This window comes from Astatotilapia calliptera, chromosome 20, assembly GCF_964374335.1.
Source record: "Astatotilapia calliptera chromosome 20, fAstCal68.1, whole genome shotgun sequence".
NCBI lineage: Eukaryota > Metazoa > Chordata > Actinopteri > Cichliformes > Cichlidae > Astatotilapia > Astatotilapia calliptera.
Genome location: NC_137441.1, coordinates 17,457,125 through 17,474,112, shown reverse-complemented (window position 1 = coordinate 17,474,112; position 16,988 = coordinate 17,457,125). Strand labels below are relative to the sequence as shown.

Sequence of the window (16,988 nt, the reverse complement as noted above, 5' to 3'; positions counted from 1 at the left end):
AATTCTTCTTTCATTGATAATAGACAGAGGGTTTATTTCTGTTCAGATTTCATTCTTTACTTTTTATTTTACCTTGATTTCTTACAGATGTCCTGGTCGGGAGTTTAACCCACAACTCCTGTTATAAAATGGCATGTAGTCTTACCACTACACTATCCAGCTGCTAAATGAAGCCATACTGGCTTGACGTCGCATGGATTAACAAAGCCTGCGCCAGGTGTTGAGTACAGGACAGAGGCGAGGCTGCCGGACACTGGCGCCAACGAGCCCTCTGACCACCACCAGTAGGCAATGGGTAAAGTGTCTTGCCCAAGGACACAACGACTGAGACTGTCCGAACCGGGGCTCAAACCTTGCTGTTCTGTACAGGCCTGAACCCCCTCAGTCAGATCATTGACAAGACTGGCTACAGATACCGACTACAGAATGGAGCAGTTGTCAGCCACCTCCTGTACCAAGAGTGAACGAGGCATCGATTCACTGATTCACACCACCAGGGTCTAAAGTAATGATATCGGAATGATGTTCGGTCTGGAGAAGTGTAATTGGATGATAACAAAGAGAGGTAAGGTAGTCAGAATTTAGGGGATTGAACTACCAGAAGGTAACATTGCAGACATAGAGGACAGCTACAAGTACCTGGGAATCCCACAGGCAAATGGAAACCACGAAGAGGCCGCTAGAAAACCTGCAACCACCAAGTACCTGCAGAGGGTCAGGCAAGTCCTGAGGAGTCAGCTAAATGGTAAGGACAAGATCTGGGCTATCAACACGTACGCCCTGTCCGTGATCAGGTACCCTGCTGGGATAATAAGCGGGCCAAAGGAGGAGATAGAAGCCACTGACACCAAGACAAGGAAGCTCCTGACCATGCATGGAGGGTTTCACCCCAAGTCCAGTACCCTGAGTGTCATGATCCTGGGTCTGTTGACCCAGCATTTTGTGTTTAGTTTATGTAGCCTTCAGGTTTCCTAAGTTCATCGTTTTCATGCCTAGGTGTTTCTAGTTATTTTCCCCTCGTGTTTCCACCATGTTAAGTCTCCCCTGCTTTTCATGTATTTTATGTCTGTGGCTTATGTTGTCAAGTTCAGGTTGTCATGTCTATATCTCACTGTTTCCTGTTTTATTGTGAAGAGGTCTGGCGTTTCTGTGTTCATCGTGTTCAGTTTTACTCTCCCACTGTGACGTCATTATGTTCATGTGTGCCAGCTGTTTCCCCAGGTGTTGCCACTTCCCTCATTATCCTCCTGTGTCCATTTAGTCTATGTGTTCTCATTCATTCTTTGTCAGGTCGTCCGTTGTACTGGTCCGTTGTATTCGTCTGTTGTACTGCTCATCCATGTCTCGGCTCCAGGTATCCCTGTCAGTTCGTTATGTTTAGAGTTTTGTATGTTTCGTTTTAGTTCACCCAGTTTAGGTCATTGTTTAGTTTTCATCGATTCCCTATTATTTTGTACCCTCGTTTCTTGCCTTAATAAACGGCTTGTTTTGTTATTCATACCTCATTTCGGTCTGCGCTTGAGTCCTTCCCTGCAACATACGGTCTGCTCTAGCCAGACCGTGACAGTACGACCTGACCACTATGGACTCAGCAGACCGCGAGCTTTACGAGCGTCGGGAGGCAGCCTTCGCCCAGCTGGAGGAGGAGCTCCGCTGGAAGCCGTGGCGCGCCCCCGACTATGAGCGGATTTTCCACGGGACTCGGCTGGCTCTCGGAGGTCCCAAGAGCTGCCGTAAGTCCCCGCCTGTTTCCAAGCCTCGTCCGCTTCAAGTGGGAGTTTTTCGCGTGGCTACAGGCGCTCGCGCTCCAGCCTCGTTGTCGCCGTGTTGTGCACCGGGGGCTCAGTCGCTCGCTCCACCGGCTTCCTCCGCTCGAAGGAAGCGGCGCGTCCGTCGCCATAAACTGGACAACGATGACTATTACCCTCACGTCCCGTCTGATGCTAACAACAATCGGCTCACTTCCGATCCATGGGGTATTTCCCTTATGGATGACGATGTGGACTGGGAGGATCCATTTTGTTTTACTCCCTCTACACAGGGAGGGATGAAGGACAATTCCCGCTCGCCTAAGCCTGCACATACGGTTAAGGGAAAGACTGTTAAGCACGCTACCAGGACAAACACACTCGGTTCCGCTTCCGTCTGTTCAGGTTCTGTCAGGTCCGTTTCAGTTATCCCCGAGTCAACCCGCTTTGCCACCACTAACCCACGGATTTCGAAAGCTGTTAAACCTAGGACTGCAAACGCTAAGACTGCTAAGCATGAAGTGGACGGCGGGTTCATTTTTGATAGATCCGTTTTTGTCGACCCCGTATATATTGACCCTGAGCCTGCCGTTTCTGCGACTGTTTTTTCTGAGCCTACTCCCGTTCCTGCTCGTGTTTCTCCTTCCGGGGCAACTCGGGCCCAGCGTACCTCTGCACCCGTGTCTGTTCCTCGGGTGGGGGAGACTGAGGCCCGGTTGGCTCCCGCTCTGGTTTCCAGGCCGGCTGAGGCTCTGACCCTTTCTGCACCTGTACCTGCTCCTCGGGTGGGAAGGGCAGTTGCCCAGCCGTTGCCAGTACCTGTTCCGGTCCCCAGGGTGAGGGCAGCCAGGATACAGCCCGTCTCCGCACCCGTACCTACTCCTCGGGTGGGAGTGGCTAGTGTCCGGCATGCTCCTGCACCCGTTCCTGTCTCTACTGAGGGCTCAGGAGAATTCGGTCTGCAATCCACACCGCCATCGCTACTGCATGCCTTTCAGTCATTAGCTCAGTCGTTAGCTCTGTTAGCAGCCCGGTCCGTAACTTACATTCCTGTGCTTCCGTTAGCCCAGCCCTTAACCCACTGTGCAGCTCAGTCATTTGCTCCATCACCTGCTCAGCCTTCTGTCCAGCCGGTGGTCTCTACACCTGCTGGTCATGCCTCGACAGCTGGAGGGCCCGAGGAGCCCGTCCAGCCTCATGCCACGTCAGCTGGAGGGCCCGAGGAGCCCGTCCAGCCTCATGTCTCGTCAGCTGGAGGGCCCGAGGAGCCCGTCCAGCCTCATGCCACGTCAGCTGGAGGGCCGGAGGAGCCCGTCCAGCCTCATGCCACGTCAGCTGGGGGTTCAGGAGAACCACACCAGCCTCCTGTCTCCGCTGGAGGGTCCGAGGGGCCCGTTCAGCCGCCTGTCTCCGCTGGAGGGTCCGAGGGGCCCGTTCAGCCTCCCGTCTCCGCTGGAGGGTCCGAGGGGCCCGTTCAGCCTCCCGTCTCCGCTGGAGGGTCCGAGGGGTCCGTTCAGCCTCCCGTCTCCGCTGGAGGGTCCGAGGGGTCCGTTCAGCCTCCCGCCGCGTCAGCTGGAGGGCCCGAGGAGCCTGTCCAGCCGCCACCTGCGGCCGCCTCGTCCTCGCCTGGTCCAGCTTCAGCCTGTGCTTCGCCTGGTCCGGCTTCATCAGAGTCTTCATCCTCGTCTGGTCCAGCTTCATCAGAGTCTTCATCCTCGTCTGGTCCAGCTTCATCAGAGTCTTCTTCCTCGCCTGGTCCAGCTTCATCAGAGTCTTCGTCCTCGCCTGGTCCAGCTTCAGCCTGTGCTTCGCCTGGTCCAGCTTCATCAGAGTCTTCTTCCTCGCCTGGTCCAGCTTCATCAGAGTCTTCATCCTCGCCTGGTCCAGCTTCAGCCTGTGCTTCGCCTGGTTCAGCTTCAGCCTGTGCTTCGCCTGGTCCGGCTTCATCCGAGTCTTCGTCCTCGCCTGGTCCGGCTTCATCCGAGTCTTCGTCCTCGTCTGGTCCGGCCTCTGCTTCTGCTACGCCTGGTCCGGCCTCTGCTTCTGCTACGCCTGGTCCTGCGGCTGTTGTGCCGCCGCCCAAGCCTCGTTCTGCACCTCGATATCGCCGGCCATTTTCGGGGCCACCAGCTGGACGTCATCGCCGTCGGGGTCGGCCCCCTGAACTGCTCCGTGGTCTCCTTCGTCGCCGCCGCTGCCTTCGGCATGGTCGGCCCCCGGATCGCCGTCGCCTGTGTCGCCGCCGTTGCCGCCCGCACGGCCGGTCCCCGGAACTATTTGACTGTGTTCTCCTGTGCCGTCTGCCGCCGGGCCGGCCCCCTGCTCGAGTCAACTATGGACTTCTGGACCGTCACCCTCCGGGTCGGCCCCTGAGGAGTTGCGAACTGTTTCCTGTGCTCTTGTTGGACATTTTGTTTTGTGGCCTTGTTTCTGGCCCCCCGTCCTGGGCCCCCGCCGCCCGCCCTTGGTGGGTTGCCTTGGTTTTTGGGGTTTTGGGCGTCTGGAATCCGCCCTTGAAGGAGGGGCTCTGTCATGATCCTGGGTCTGCTGACCCAGCGTTTTGTGTTTAGTTTATGTAGCCTTCAGGTTTCCTAAGTTCATTGTTTTCATGCCTAGGTGTTTCTAGTTATTTTCCCCTCGTGTTTCCACCATGTTAAGTCTCCCCTGCTTTTCATGTATTTCATGTCTGTGGCTTATGTTGTCAAGTTCAGGTTGTCATGTCTATATCTCACTGTTTCCTGTTTTATTGTGAAGAGGTCTGGCGTTTCTGTGTTCATCGTGTTCAGTTTTACTCTCCCACTGTGACGTCATTATGTTCATGTGTGCCAGCTGTTTCCCCAGGTGTTGCCACTTCCCTCATTATCCTCCTGTGTCCATTTAGTCTGTGTGTTCTCATTCATTCTTTGTCAGGTCGTCCGTTGTACTGGTCCGTTGTATTCGTCTGTTGTACTGCTCATCCATGTCTCGGCTCCAGGTATCCCTGTCAGTTCGTTATGTTTAGAGTTTTGTATGTTTCGTTTTAGTTCACCCAGTTTAGGTCATTGTTTAGTTTTCATCGATTCCCTATTATTTTGTACCCTCGTTTCTTGCCTTAATAAACGGCTTGTTTTGTTATCCATACCTCATTTCGGTCTGCGCTTGAGTCCTTCCCTGCAACATACGGTCTGCCCTAGCCAGACCGTGACACTGAGGCTGTACGCCAAATAGAAGAACTGGAGAGCGTCAGTACCACAGTCCAGGATGAGGCAGCGAACATCCATGAATACATCAGCAAGATGGTCCCAACCGACCGCGTGCTCAGTGAATACCTCAGGCAGCAGAAACCCAAGAAAGAAAGATGGTATACAGAAACATCTGTGCCGAGTATGTCCTGGAAGTCCCAAGGTCAAAATGGGAGATGCCCCCTAGGGTGGTGGAGAATGACTGAGCTAAGATCCTGTGGGACTTCCAGATACAGACAGACAAAATGTTGGTGACTAACCAACCAGACATAGTGGTGGACAAGCAGAAGAACATGGCTGTAGTGATAGATGTAGCGGTTCCCAATGACAGCAACATCAGGAAGAAAGAACTCAAGAAAGTGGAGAAGTACCGAGGGCTCAGAGAAGAATTGGAGATGATGTGGAAGGTGAAGGTAGCCATGGTCCCAGTGGTAATCAGAGCACTAGGTGCAATGACTCCCAAGTTAGGCGAGTGGCTCCAGCAGATCCCAGGAACAACATCAGAGATCTTGACTGTTCGCATTTTTCTGTTCAGGTGTGGCATCAAAGTCACCCTCTACAATTTAAACAACAGAAAATGGTTATTTCTTGAAATTCTTATTCACTGCTTCCAGGGTTTTAATAGTTTTGCAATTTTCATTAGTTTTTATTTTTATTTAGTTTTGACTTCAGATTTTCAATTTTATATCAGTTTTAATTAGTATTTACCAATTGTTTGCTAGTTTAGTTTTTATTTTTTGAAAATCCTTAGTTTCAGTTTAGTTTTGATTAGTTTCAGTTATAGTTTTAGTTGTGTTTGCAATAATTAAGTCTAACAAAATCCCAGTTTCATCATATCAGTCATTCTCTACTGCTTATCCTTGGGTATGTTGCTATTCCAGCTACCATACCCTGCACCCTGCACAGGTCGCCTGTCTGTCGCAGGGCTAACACGCAGAGGCAGACAACTCACATTCCCACCTATGGGTTCTTTAAATAAATAAATAAATAAAAACTTTGAAGGCAATTGACTCACACAGTTATGTAGATATCCCCGTCCTGTTGTCTCGGGATGCATCACGCTGCCTTGCCTGAGGTTAGCTTCTGTTTTCTGGGGATGAGGGTTGAGTGTGCTCCCTTACCTTCTCAAGGTAACCTTCTTGTGTGAGCTTTTCAAGTGCACTTTAAGGTTTGTGGGATTTTTTCCCCCTTTAGAAATGTCCCTCATAATTTGTCTCTTTCCACTACAAGACACTTGCTTTATCCAAAACACAGACATATTCAAAGTAATCCCAAATTGGACTTTGGCGCTTTCTCCCGACTTTTCCTGGCATGATTCTGCGCGTGGACGGAGCAGCAACATAGACGACTCGACTAAAATATTTGCCACCTGCTGGCATAATTAGACAGCAAGAAAAAAATCTGTAAACTAAACTTCATTTTCACCCTTGACTGTTGTATGACACACACAAATCAATGAAAATTAAACACATTTTTGCTATAAATTCAGTTAATTTTAGTTAGTTTTGTGAACACTCATTACAGTTTTAGTTAGTTTTCCTTTTTTTGTTTTTATTTTTATTTCCGTTAACGAAAATATTTTTTCACTTCTAGTTTTCGTTATTTCGTTAGTTTTCGTTAATGATAATAACCTTGACTGCTTGAGTCTTACACAGGACTGGTAATCTGGCATACCGAGTATTTGCCCAGTGGGTCGATGGGCCAATATAATTTTTTTTTGTCAGTATAATTATACAGGCTTATGGACTGGCTTGAAGGGCAGCTGCACACCAGCGCAACAAGCACTGACAACAGCCCATTCTTTAATTTGTATAACTAACACTGGACCGCTTAGTCAAATCTCCTTCCCCAATCTTCCCAATGCACCTTGTAAAACAGAGTTTGGAGTAGAAGTGGTTGATAAAGATGTACCAACAAAATGTTGGAGCTGAAAAGCTAAGACACAAAATGAAAAAGAAACTAGAAATGATATAATGTGATTGATGAAATGGATTCATGAACAGAAACTAATTACATATATCACTTCTAAGTTCCTGTGAAATAAAAATAGATCATTGAGAGAGAGAGGTGATTCATGCAGGAAATAATAGCTGTGATTCATCCATTAACTACTGCTGTCTAAATGTACCTGACAGGCAGCATGGAGAAGACGTCACTGCTGATTATAACAAAAGGACGACCATACTGTTGTGTCCAGTTAGATTATGAAGATCATGGAGATCAATTGGTAATACGCCAGTGAATCATTTCACCTGAACCTGAAAATAATTATTGTTATGCTCAATAGACACATGGTGTCCTCACGATGTTAACCACCACATAGCCCGTCGTTGTGTCCACTTTTTTCTCTGTGCTGGTTTCAGTGTTGCACACGTGATCAAAAGGGGAAAAGGTCTGTGTGTATGTGTTTGTGTGTGTGTGTGCCAGAATATACAAATATGCAAGATTTCAGTTTGCTGGCTCTTTCACCTAAATTCTAGAACATGCACTTCAACAGCAGCAGCAAGTCTGGCAGCTCTGAGTTTTACTCAAACTTTAGTTTTAGCGATGGATACGTCTCTGTGGAGAAGAGTTTGCTCAAGAGCTCTGGGTACTTTTCTCATTGAAACAGAGCAAATCTGGAAGACACCATCCTACTCCAGCTGAGATAAAGAGGTGTTTTCATGGTGGCTGTGCTGCTGCAATGGTGAGGGCTTGGGAGTGGAAATATAAATCCCTCTATGGCAACAGTCATCATGGAAAATGTCTCCAGCCCAACAAAAGCACTGTTGAAACCACTGTTTAAAGAAAGAGAACAAAACCCAGGAGTTGCCAATAAACTAAAGCACCAGTCAAAAAGCACTAAATCACTAAAACACACCAAAAAAGTTAGTAACAACAGAAACATGGGTGCAGGCAGACTGAAAAACTAGTGAGAAAAGCTGACTCTGGAATTGGAGCCAGACTGGACATACTGGGAGAGAAAAAGGAAAAGGGAAAACAATGCAGGAGTAAGTTTCACTACAAAGCAAACTGCATGAATTAGGCCTGTAAAGTCCAAGGTGACGTTATATCATGGCACAGTGTGGCTGTTTAATATATCCCAAAAATGATTCTTTGTACAACAGCAGCCTTGAAAACACTTTATCACAGAGCGCCCTCCTGTGGAATTTTTTGTGTTTTTGTTTTCATTACAACACTTGACTGTAAAAACTGGAAACTCAGACATATGATTCAATACCTTTATGAATTTTATCAAATTTAAAGTTGTTATTGAGTTTTCATATTTCAGATTTACATGGTTAGACAAGCATCCGGAAACCTGAATTTTCTTGTTTACCTAATTACAATATTCCTGTGAGGTTCATAAAACTCTAGTTTCACTGGCAGTTACTTGTACCCTATGAGGATGGGTTAGAAACAGGCAGTTTTTGTGCGTTAGGCAATTGCTAAGCAATCTGCCATACACAAAACTCTGCCGTAACAAATCAAGGATATTTGCTATTAAGATTCAATGTGGCATGCACAATTTAAATATTAAAGAGGGAAAAACTGAAGGTTAGCTGAAACATCACAGCCCTTTAACATGACTCAAGTACAATATTTTAAAAAATAAATTTATATATATTTTAAATGAATTATCAACTATATTTCAAAAGGAGAGGTCATTATTGAGCATGAGGAGATGAAAAGAATAGACTGGCTGCCAAACACCAGTGTCATAGACAGGTGTCTGATTGCACATCCTCCTTTTTGAACTTACACATAAGCTCCATTTAGACTGAGCTTCAACAGCTTCAGATAAAATAAATTGAATATTTTCATTTTTAGCAATAATTAACCTTGAAGTAAGGATTCAGAACATTTTTGAAGTAACAGTTGCCAGTGTTGGAGCATATCAAGTGGTTCGGCAAAATTCTGAAAGTGAAATATCCTCAGTGCATCACAGTTGGGCAATAATAGCAGGAAGTTTGTTGGACAGACAGGCCTTTATTTGTTCACACTGACAAATCTTAATTATTACTCTGATAATTTTGACATTTTACAGAGATGAACAATTGATCTCCACAAAGCCGTCATTTTTTTATCTGACAGGAGGGCTGACAGGAATACTCCCAATATATGAACATGTGACTTTATCACACACACACACACACACACACACACACACACACACACACACACACACACACACACACACACACACAGAAGCTCAATGTTATCAAGCTGGAATTTGTCTGGATTTAAGAGAAGATGAATAAAAGTGAGGAGTATTTACTACATGCTTTGGGTGACTAAATGGAGGATGGATAGGTGACGTGAAAACACTACTGACCCTTTATACTGAGCCAATAGCTCACACACTTCTATTAAATCTGTTTATAGAGCCAGTAATCACAGAGGATAGATACTGGAAGCAAACTGAAATGTTAGGAGGAACTAAATCACAGATTACAACACCAGTGGCAGCACCCTGCTGTCTCACACATCGGGATCACGGTCCTGTTGAAACGGGCTAATTGCTAAAGCTCACAGTTGCATTCGTCTATACTCAATATGATCGAAAGGAATGTTATTACACTTGAAAACTGCTCTATTCACGTCTTCTTTTGGTGTGAATGATATGTCAGCAAGGTGCAGCACTCATAACCACAGCAGAGCTTTGTTGTACTACGGCCTGCAGCCACAGAGCGCTATAAGAGCACAGCACGACTCTAATCACTACAGCACCAGCATCAAATGTCTGGCTCATTAGCTACAACAGAGTCCACTGTACCAACCATGATGCTTGGAGACAGTTAGCACAGGGTCACTGGCCACTGGGAGGAAGGGGAAGTGAGAGAGCTGGTCAGCCTCGTCCTCCAGACTGGCCACAGCAGAGGACGCCATGGAGTTGGCGTGCTCTGCTGTGGCCAGCACTTTGCCGTTCACATAGCCGCTCACAAGGTAGCGGATCAACTCTATCTTACGGGTATAGTCTGGATGTGCGATATTGATGAACGATGAGAGAGATTGAAGGGGAAAAGAAGAGGAAGGAGGACAGAGTTGGGTAAGAGGATTATATAAATTGTGAGGGAATGACTGAATAAGAGACAACAAAAAACAATCCAAAGGAGGCGAGAAATGACAATGGAAAAAAAGTGGAAGGACACATGAGACATGCTTATGTAACAAAAAATCAGCATAAAATTATTGATGGCAAAGAACACATTGAAGTGACATGGAAACACTCGCCTGGTTTGGACAGAGGCATGGGAATAGGATAGTACTTCCTGGATGCTGTTGGAGGACTGTTGACATAATAAAAATACCTTTTATTTATATATGCATATAAAATTAGCCAATGTGATTAGAATACAATTGTTTACACATTTCTAACAAAATCTGCTGCATTAAATATGAATTATCACTGCATGACTGGATCTGCTGTTTCACCCCCACCAACCTGGTCCCGTCCTGATATTCTAACTCTGTAATATGCAACTTCTGTCAGTGTTCTGATACTGGAAACTGAATTTCCTGGAGGAACCACCCGAGGGATTAATAAAGTTCTATCTATGTCTGTGAAGGTTCTCAGTCATCCAGGTCATCGTAGTCAAAGGAGCTTGGAAAGAAAAGTGTCTGGACTTCTTTAAGTTGCTTGAAGACGTTTGACCTCTCATCCGAGAAGCTTCTTCAGTTCTAAGGTCAAATGGTGGAGAGTCCCAGATATAAACCTAGTGGGAGTATCCCCCCAGAGAGGGACAAAAGGACCCCCTGATGATCCTCTAATCGCCTGAGCCAAGGTGTGAAACTGGGTGTGGGTCCCAATCAGCCAGAGTTTCGGGTGTGTTCATTGTGAAACCTGGCCCCACCTTATCATGCAAAGGCGTCTGGGAAGGGATCTCAAAACTGGATTATAGATGGCAGAGAGTTGGTGTCGTAAACCCCCGCCTCTGTTCAAAGATGGTCGCTCACAGTGGACATAAATGGCTTCTTTCACTCCTCTTTCAAACCATCTGTCCTCTCTGTTGAAAATGTGAACACTGGCATCCTCAAAAGAGTGTCCTTTATCCTTAAGATGCAGATGGACTGCTGAGTCTTGTCCTGTGGAGGTGGCTCTTCTGTGTTGTGCCATGCGCTTGTGAAGTAGCTGTTTGGTCTCTCCAATGTAGAGGTCTGCAGCCACTGTTTGTTTGTTTTCTTTTACCTGCCAGCAACAAACAGACCTCCTTGTTGTCATGGCTACCAAGGACCACTCTTCCTGTGCCAACAAGTCATTGCCTGACAAAACATTATTTCCCATGTTTCCCTGTGTTTTTTTTTTAACCTCTTTAGTCTCTAAGTGTGACTGACTTGAAATTGAGATTAAGGACAGTAACCATTTTAGGATCAGTCACTTCTAATGCCTAATCCACCCCAAACAGTAAAAAAAGGGTGGATGTATGTGTTTGTTTGTTGTTTGTTTGTTTTTGCAGTAGCAGGAGGATGACAGAGACCAGAGGAGGGGGAGACTGTAGGTTCACATGAGTGTGTGTGGGCCCTGCAGACTTAACCCTTTAACTGCCACTTTCTGCTGTCTCCATGTTCAGAGGGCCCATCATTATGCAGAGAAAGGAATCTGTGTCTCTGGACTAAAATGACTGTACGTGTAGTGCTGTAGAAACAATACTGCCCAAAAACCTTGATGTTTCTATATGTGGAAACCTTCAAGTATGCATATCCTCCTGTAAGGGTAAAGTAATGGGACATTTGCACTTTTTGCATGTAAGCCTGTCGGTCTGAACTGGAAGTTGCACTTGAGCTGTCTTGGCATCTTTCCCTTGTTTGACTCATCAGTTTTGCCCTGAGCTGAACTGCTGCCTCCTTCTCTGTTGTGGTCCTCAGCGGTGGCCAAGATGCTGTAACGTGCATCTGGCTGCAGTGACTCCAGCATCACCTGCTTCTCTCCACCAGGGACCAGCACCTGCAGACAACAAACAACACTATCATCCCAACACAGTCAGAACTCATTTAAAGTTTTGGGACTTATGGAATTTCTGGAATTCTGACACATGACAGCCGGCTGAAGGCCAGAAGAGGTGAAGATGTAATGACTACGACCCACTCACAGTGTGATCCTGGCTATCCGCTCCAGTCAATGCTGTGTAGGACACATGATACTGGGAGACATGGGCATTGGGAGGTACCCAACTGATCACCATGCTGACGGCAGTCTCATCAGAAACCGTGAGGCTGGTCGGGCCTCCACCAGACCCTGCAGCTACCACAGCTAACGACACTTAACCCTCACTTTGTTCCTTTATAGGAGGAAATTATTTTGGCAGCAGAGCAAAGTGTTTTTTTTAGACAATAAATGTAAAGTATAACAGAGAATTTGATACTTTGATTTGATACTTTAACCTCACTACATTTATTTCATAGCTCAGAGTTCTAGTTATTCAAAGATGAGAATTTAGATGTGAAATTTAACCTTTAAGTGACTAGTACTTTGAGAACTGCCATCAATTACAGAATGAAGTTCATTTATGTACAGGTTATTGTATTAGTAATGCTATATTGTACATAGAGACAAAATATGACATGAAAGGCTGCTGACCACAGAAAAGTAAAAGGTAACTGGGCCTAAAGACTAACGGGAGAGAAACAAGCTTTCTGTGATTCTATTTGTGTTTTTGTGGTAATCTTGGATATCTTAGGTTGTCTCATTACTGTCATATATGTCCTATCATTAAAACACTGACTTCTAACAACTAACAGTGTCTCGAAAAAAATTTAATAAATAAACAAATAATATGGATGCATGACTCAAATGCATGACTTTTAACTTGTGTATTTTTTAGGCTGAACACTAGTGCTAATGTGACTTAGGTAAATGGTTTCAGGCTCTCCCCTCCTGAGTTTGAGAAACATTCAGGATCAGAAAATGTGTGACTCACAGGTGCTGTAGCGTATGGTCACAGCTTCACTCTGAGCTCCATCTCCATAGAGTGCAGACAGTGATATCTGATGCTCCTTAAGACACAGGACAACAGTTTATTGAGATATTATATTTTTTACTTCATAATATGTACTCCAACAATCCAATAGTTCTTCCCCACCTGTCTCAGGTCGCCTCCACTTAGTGAGGTAAGAAACATCATCATCAGCTGCAGCTTCCCAGCGCACCGTGATGTCACTGTCTGAGAAATGTGTTACCCTAAGGTCAGAAGGAGGAGGCACCTTCAATAGAAGAAAAGAATAATATGTATGGGAATTTTTTAAAAATGAGAAAGCTACATTTTGACATCTTTCATTATTAATAACATTTATAGTACTGTGCAAAAGTCGTGAGCCACACGCTGAAGTATTTCTTTGGACATTATCTGGTTTTTCCACTCCTTTTTAGTCCAGTTCTTGTACCTGACCATTTTCTGAGTAATGTTTTTTGTTTGTTTGTTTGTGTAAACACTTTGGCCATTATTGGAGAATTAAAAAGCACCTAAGTCAAGGAATGTGTGTGCACATAACAGAAAACTTGGGAAAGAACCAATTTTAAATCTTTAAGCACTTTGTTACTAGCAGCCTGTCACAAAAACACATTTTGTATAGTGTTTTTTTTTAATCTTGTGAATAAAATGTATACAAATGTGTGTGATTAATCACAATGTGTTAGTGTGTAATCACCCTGAGACATGCATGCCTGTCTGCTAGTGTCAGATCTAAAGCCATTTCTGATTTGGAGATGCAGGCTGCAGATTCTGTCCAGACTAAACATCCAGTCTTCACTTATCAAATGTGTAAAATTCAAGGCTGATCCTTAAAAGCTCCCAACAACGCAAAAACTGCATAGCCACACAAGTCCCAGCGTTTCCCACAGCAGCAGCAGCAGCTGTGAAAAGAAAGTGGAGAAAGGATGAATGAGTGTGTGCTCTCCGCTCTCCCCCAAGCTGGCGTTGTTCTTGGTAGCCATGACAACGGAGATAGTCCCAGCTTTATAAATAAAGGCCCCAACACCCCAAAACAAACGAAAAAAAAACCCATCGGGATTCCCTGCGCAGACCAGGAATCCCCCTAGCAGACTGAAGCTACTGAGATGATTTTGATTGAGTGAGACTCGAACCATCGACTATCTGTGCTTCAACCTGCCAGGGGCCGCCACATTTGCCGCCACCACATTTGCCGCCACCTGCCGGCAAATGTGGTGTATTTGACTTCTCTGAATACAAATGATTTTTGAAAAGGAAAAATAATAATTTTAATGTGAGGCAAAACATGTATGGTGCTCGTTAAAGATGACACGCCAACTCTCTTCTTCTTCTTTTTTTTTTTGTTTGAGAAAGTTTGTTTTCATATTAAACCAGTGTCAGTGACGTCATTCTACACCACTACCACAAGTAAGGAAAAACCTGAATCTGTAGATCTTTTTCTTTTATTTTTGTTGTCTAAAACACAAAAATCCCGAAACAGTCAGCTCACAAAGTTGCAGGTTGGTGGGAATTTGGCAGAAGAGCCAATGACTTAAAGCATTTAGGTGCATATATCTTGCCACAAGACATGTGCGCTAAGCTAGCTAAATTAGTTTCTGTTAGCGAATCAAGTTCAAGCTCCTCACATATCATCATCCAGGGTACAGTCATATGCTCATGAGGAGATCCCATGCAGGCAACATTAAGGCAGTGTAACAAGTTAAATATGCACTAATTTTAAGCTATTTCCTAATATCTAACCATTATGATAAATGTTTGCCTGCAACTGACACAGCCAACACAAATGTCATTGACAAAAACAAAACCCTGTGATAACATGTTTTTGTTTTTCTAGAATAGAAGAACCAGATTTTAAAAAGCCAGTAGGAATAAATCTTTTTTGTTACTGCATGATTAGAATGAAGTAACAACAAGTCTGGCTGGAATAAGAAGTGGTAATCTGTGTACTGTGCTAGTGATCTGCATAATTCACCTTAGATGGTCATCTGTTTGGATGGCTGAAGTCGGCTAACGACACAGCTAATTTCATCAGGCTGCTAATGAAACATCTAAAATGATAGATGGTTAACTACACAAGGGAAGCAACAGCATTACAATCACTTGATTTAATTAAAAAATTTCCCCCAAACTTTTGATCCAAATTAGCAAAGTACTGCAACCATCTGAACCTTCTAGGTGTTAAATGTTACAGTGTTGCACTCTGGCCAGCTTTAAAAATGGAAAACTCTTTGTGTGGTTTACTCGGTTCTGTAAATGAGGCTCCTTTCATTTGTGAGACTGTTGTTCTTCTCTTCCCTTTTGTCCACCCTTACAAGGTGAAGGTGCTGCCCACCCATGATGCCAGCAAGGTGCGTGCAAGTGGATCCGGCCTTAAAACCACTGGAGTGCCCACCTCTCTGCCAGTGAAGTCACTTGAGCCATGACTTGAGTAAGCACTGTCCTGTTGAGTTTGTGGGCTCAGATGACAGTTATTGTAGAAACGATGTGAAATCATGTTTTAGTTTCTTTGTAAATTATAGTCAAACATACAATGAACTGAGGTATTCTCTTTGGTTAACAGAGCAATACGATAATAAAAGTGGACAAAGCACATCGAGTTGCCACAAATATCTTAGTATATCACACAGTTTACATAGTCGAAAAGGAGTATAAAGAAGTTTACACTCACAAATACTTATTTTCCACCATAATTTGCAAATCAATTCTTTAAAACTCAGACAAGTTAGAGGTAAACCTATCATGAAAATTACAGGCCTCTCTCATCTTTTTAAGTGGGAGAACTTGCACAATTGATGGCTGACTAAATACTTTTTTGCCCCACTGTATTTGATCCTGTCTCTCTCAATACTATTTAATATCTAAATGCTTGATTCATCATATTATAACAAATGTGCTGTTGTAGCTACTCACAGTGAGTTTGATTCCATTTTTTCCATCTACCAAAGAGAAATAATATCTCTTAGTGGCAGGTGGATCACACACTGATTGTAACACTTTGCATATGAGTGCGTAGGATGAGCATTTTATAACAGCATGTGTTGTTTTTGTTTATGTAAGGAAATACATCAGTTTCCCTTGTATTTTAAATTTGAGTGAAGATCCTAAATTGGCCCCACTCTTGACTTTGAGAAAGGCTGATCTGTGCTGTCCCCACATGAGCACAGTCAGATATAATACAGGCTTTCGGGAGCAGGAAGGCTAAAGGCTGTTTAATGTCTGATGTAACTGTGTCAGACATTTGCGTTCTCACGTGCATGGATAATATCTTGAAAACTTCAGAGCTGCAGTGCATGTGTAAAAGTGGCTAAAAAGCAGTGCATTAACATGTGTTTTGTCTCTTTGCGTAGCTGCTCAGTCCATCCAGACTCCTCTCCATATGCAACAGTGATGCCGGCTCTCTCCAAGTGATTCCTTCATCATCAACATCTGCATCCACGATCCACCAGCTCAACAGCAACATCTGTCAGCTGTGCATCCAACTCGAAGCCTTCGCCTGCTGTGCTCAGGCTCCGGGCCGCGATTTCCGTCCCGTGTTGACGACCTCGCTGTATCCTGTGCTGGAGAAAGCTGGTGAGGAGACGCTGCTGGTTAGCCAGGCGGCGCTGAGCTCCATGTGGGACATCAGTAAGGTCTGTGGATACGCTTCCCTCAAGGAACTGATCAATGAGAACTCTGACTACCTGCTTAATGACATATCACTCAACCTTCAGAGACTCAGCCAGCATCCACAGGTAGTTATGACGTGTTTTTGTTTTTAACCCAAAATGGACACAGAAATAACTGTTGGAGGGTTTACCCGATTTCCTCCTTGATCTGCTTAAGCCTGTGCTGCCCTGAGCTTGTACTGTATTTCATCATAATACTGTCTTGTTGGCCAGGCTCCACCTGTGTTGACAGTTCTGTTGACTCACTCTGACTGCAGCCTGCTGGTCGGGGACATCGTTCAGGATCTGGATGTCAGCTACGAGCACACAGCTGCTCTTTTCTGCACGCGCTCATGAAGGCACTGGGTAAGATTTCAACAGTGATGTCAGCTTGAGTCTCACGTATACTGGGAGTCAAAGAGGACAAGGAAGAAAATGTGACTCATT

The 16,988-nt window shown here is 44.9% G+C and overlaps 1 long non-coding RNA gene across 1 annotated transcript; it reads right to left on the bottom strand.

The window, feature by feature from the left end:
* Nucleotides 1-11,686: 11,686 nt before the first annotated feature.
* On the bottom strand, nucleotides 11,687-12,945 carry LOC145422725 (uncharacterized). The gene is made up of 2 exons (XR_013904013.1): nucleotides 12,868-12,945; nucleotides 11,687-11,894 (listed from the first exon to the last, which is right to left on the bottom strand). It is a non-coding gene; the product is annotated as an uncharacterized LOC145422725 (long non-coding RNA).
* Between the last annotated feature and the right edge of the window lie 4,043 nt (nucleotides 12,946-16,988).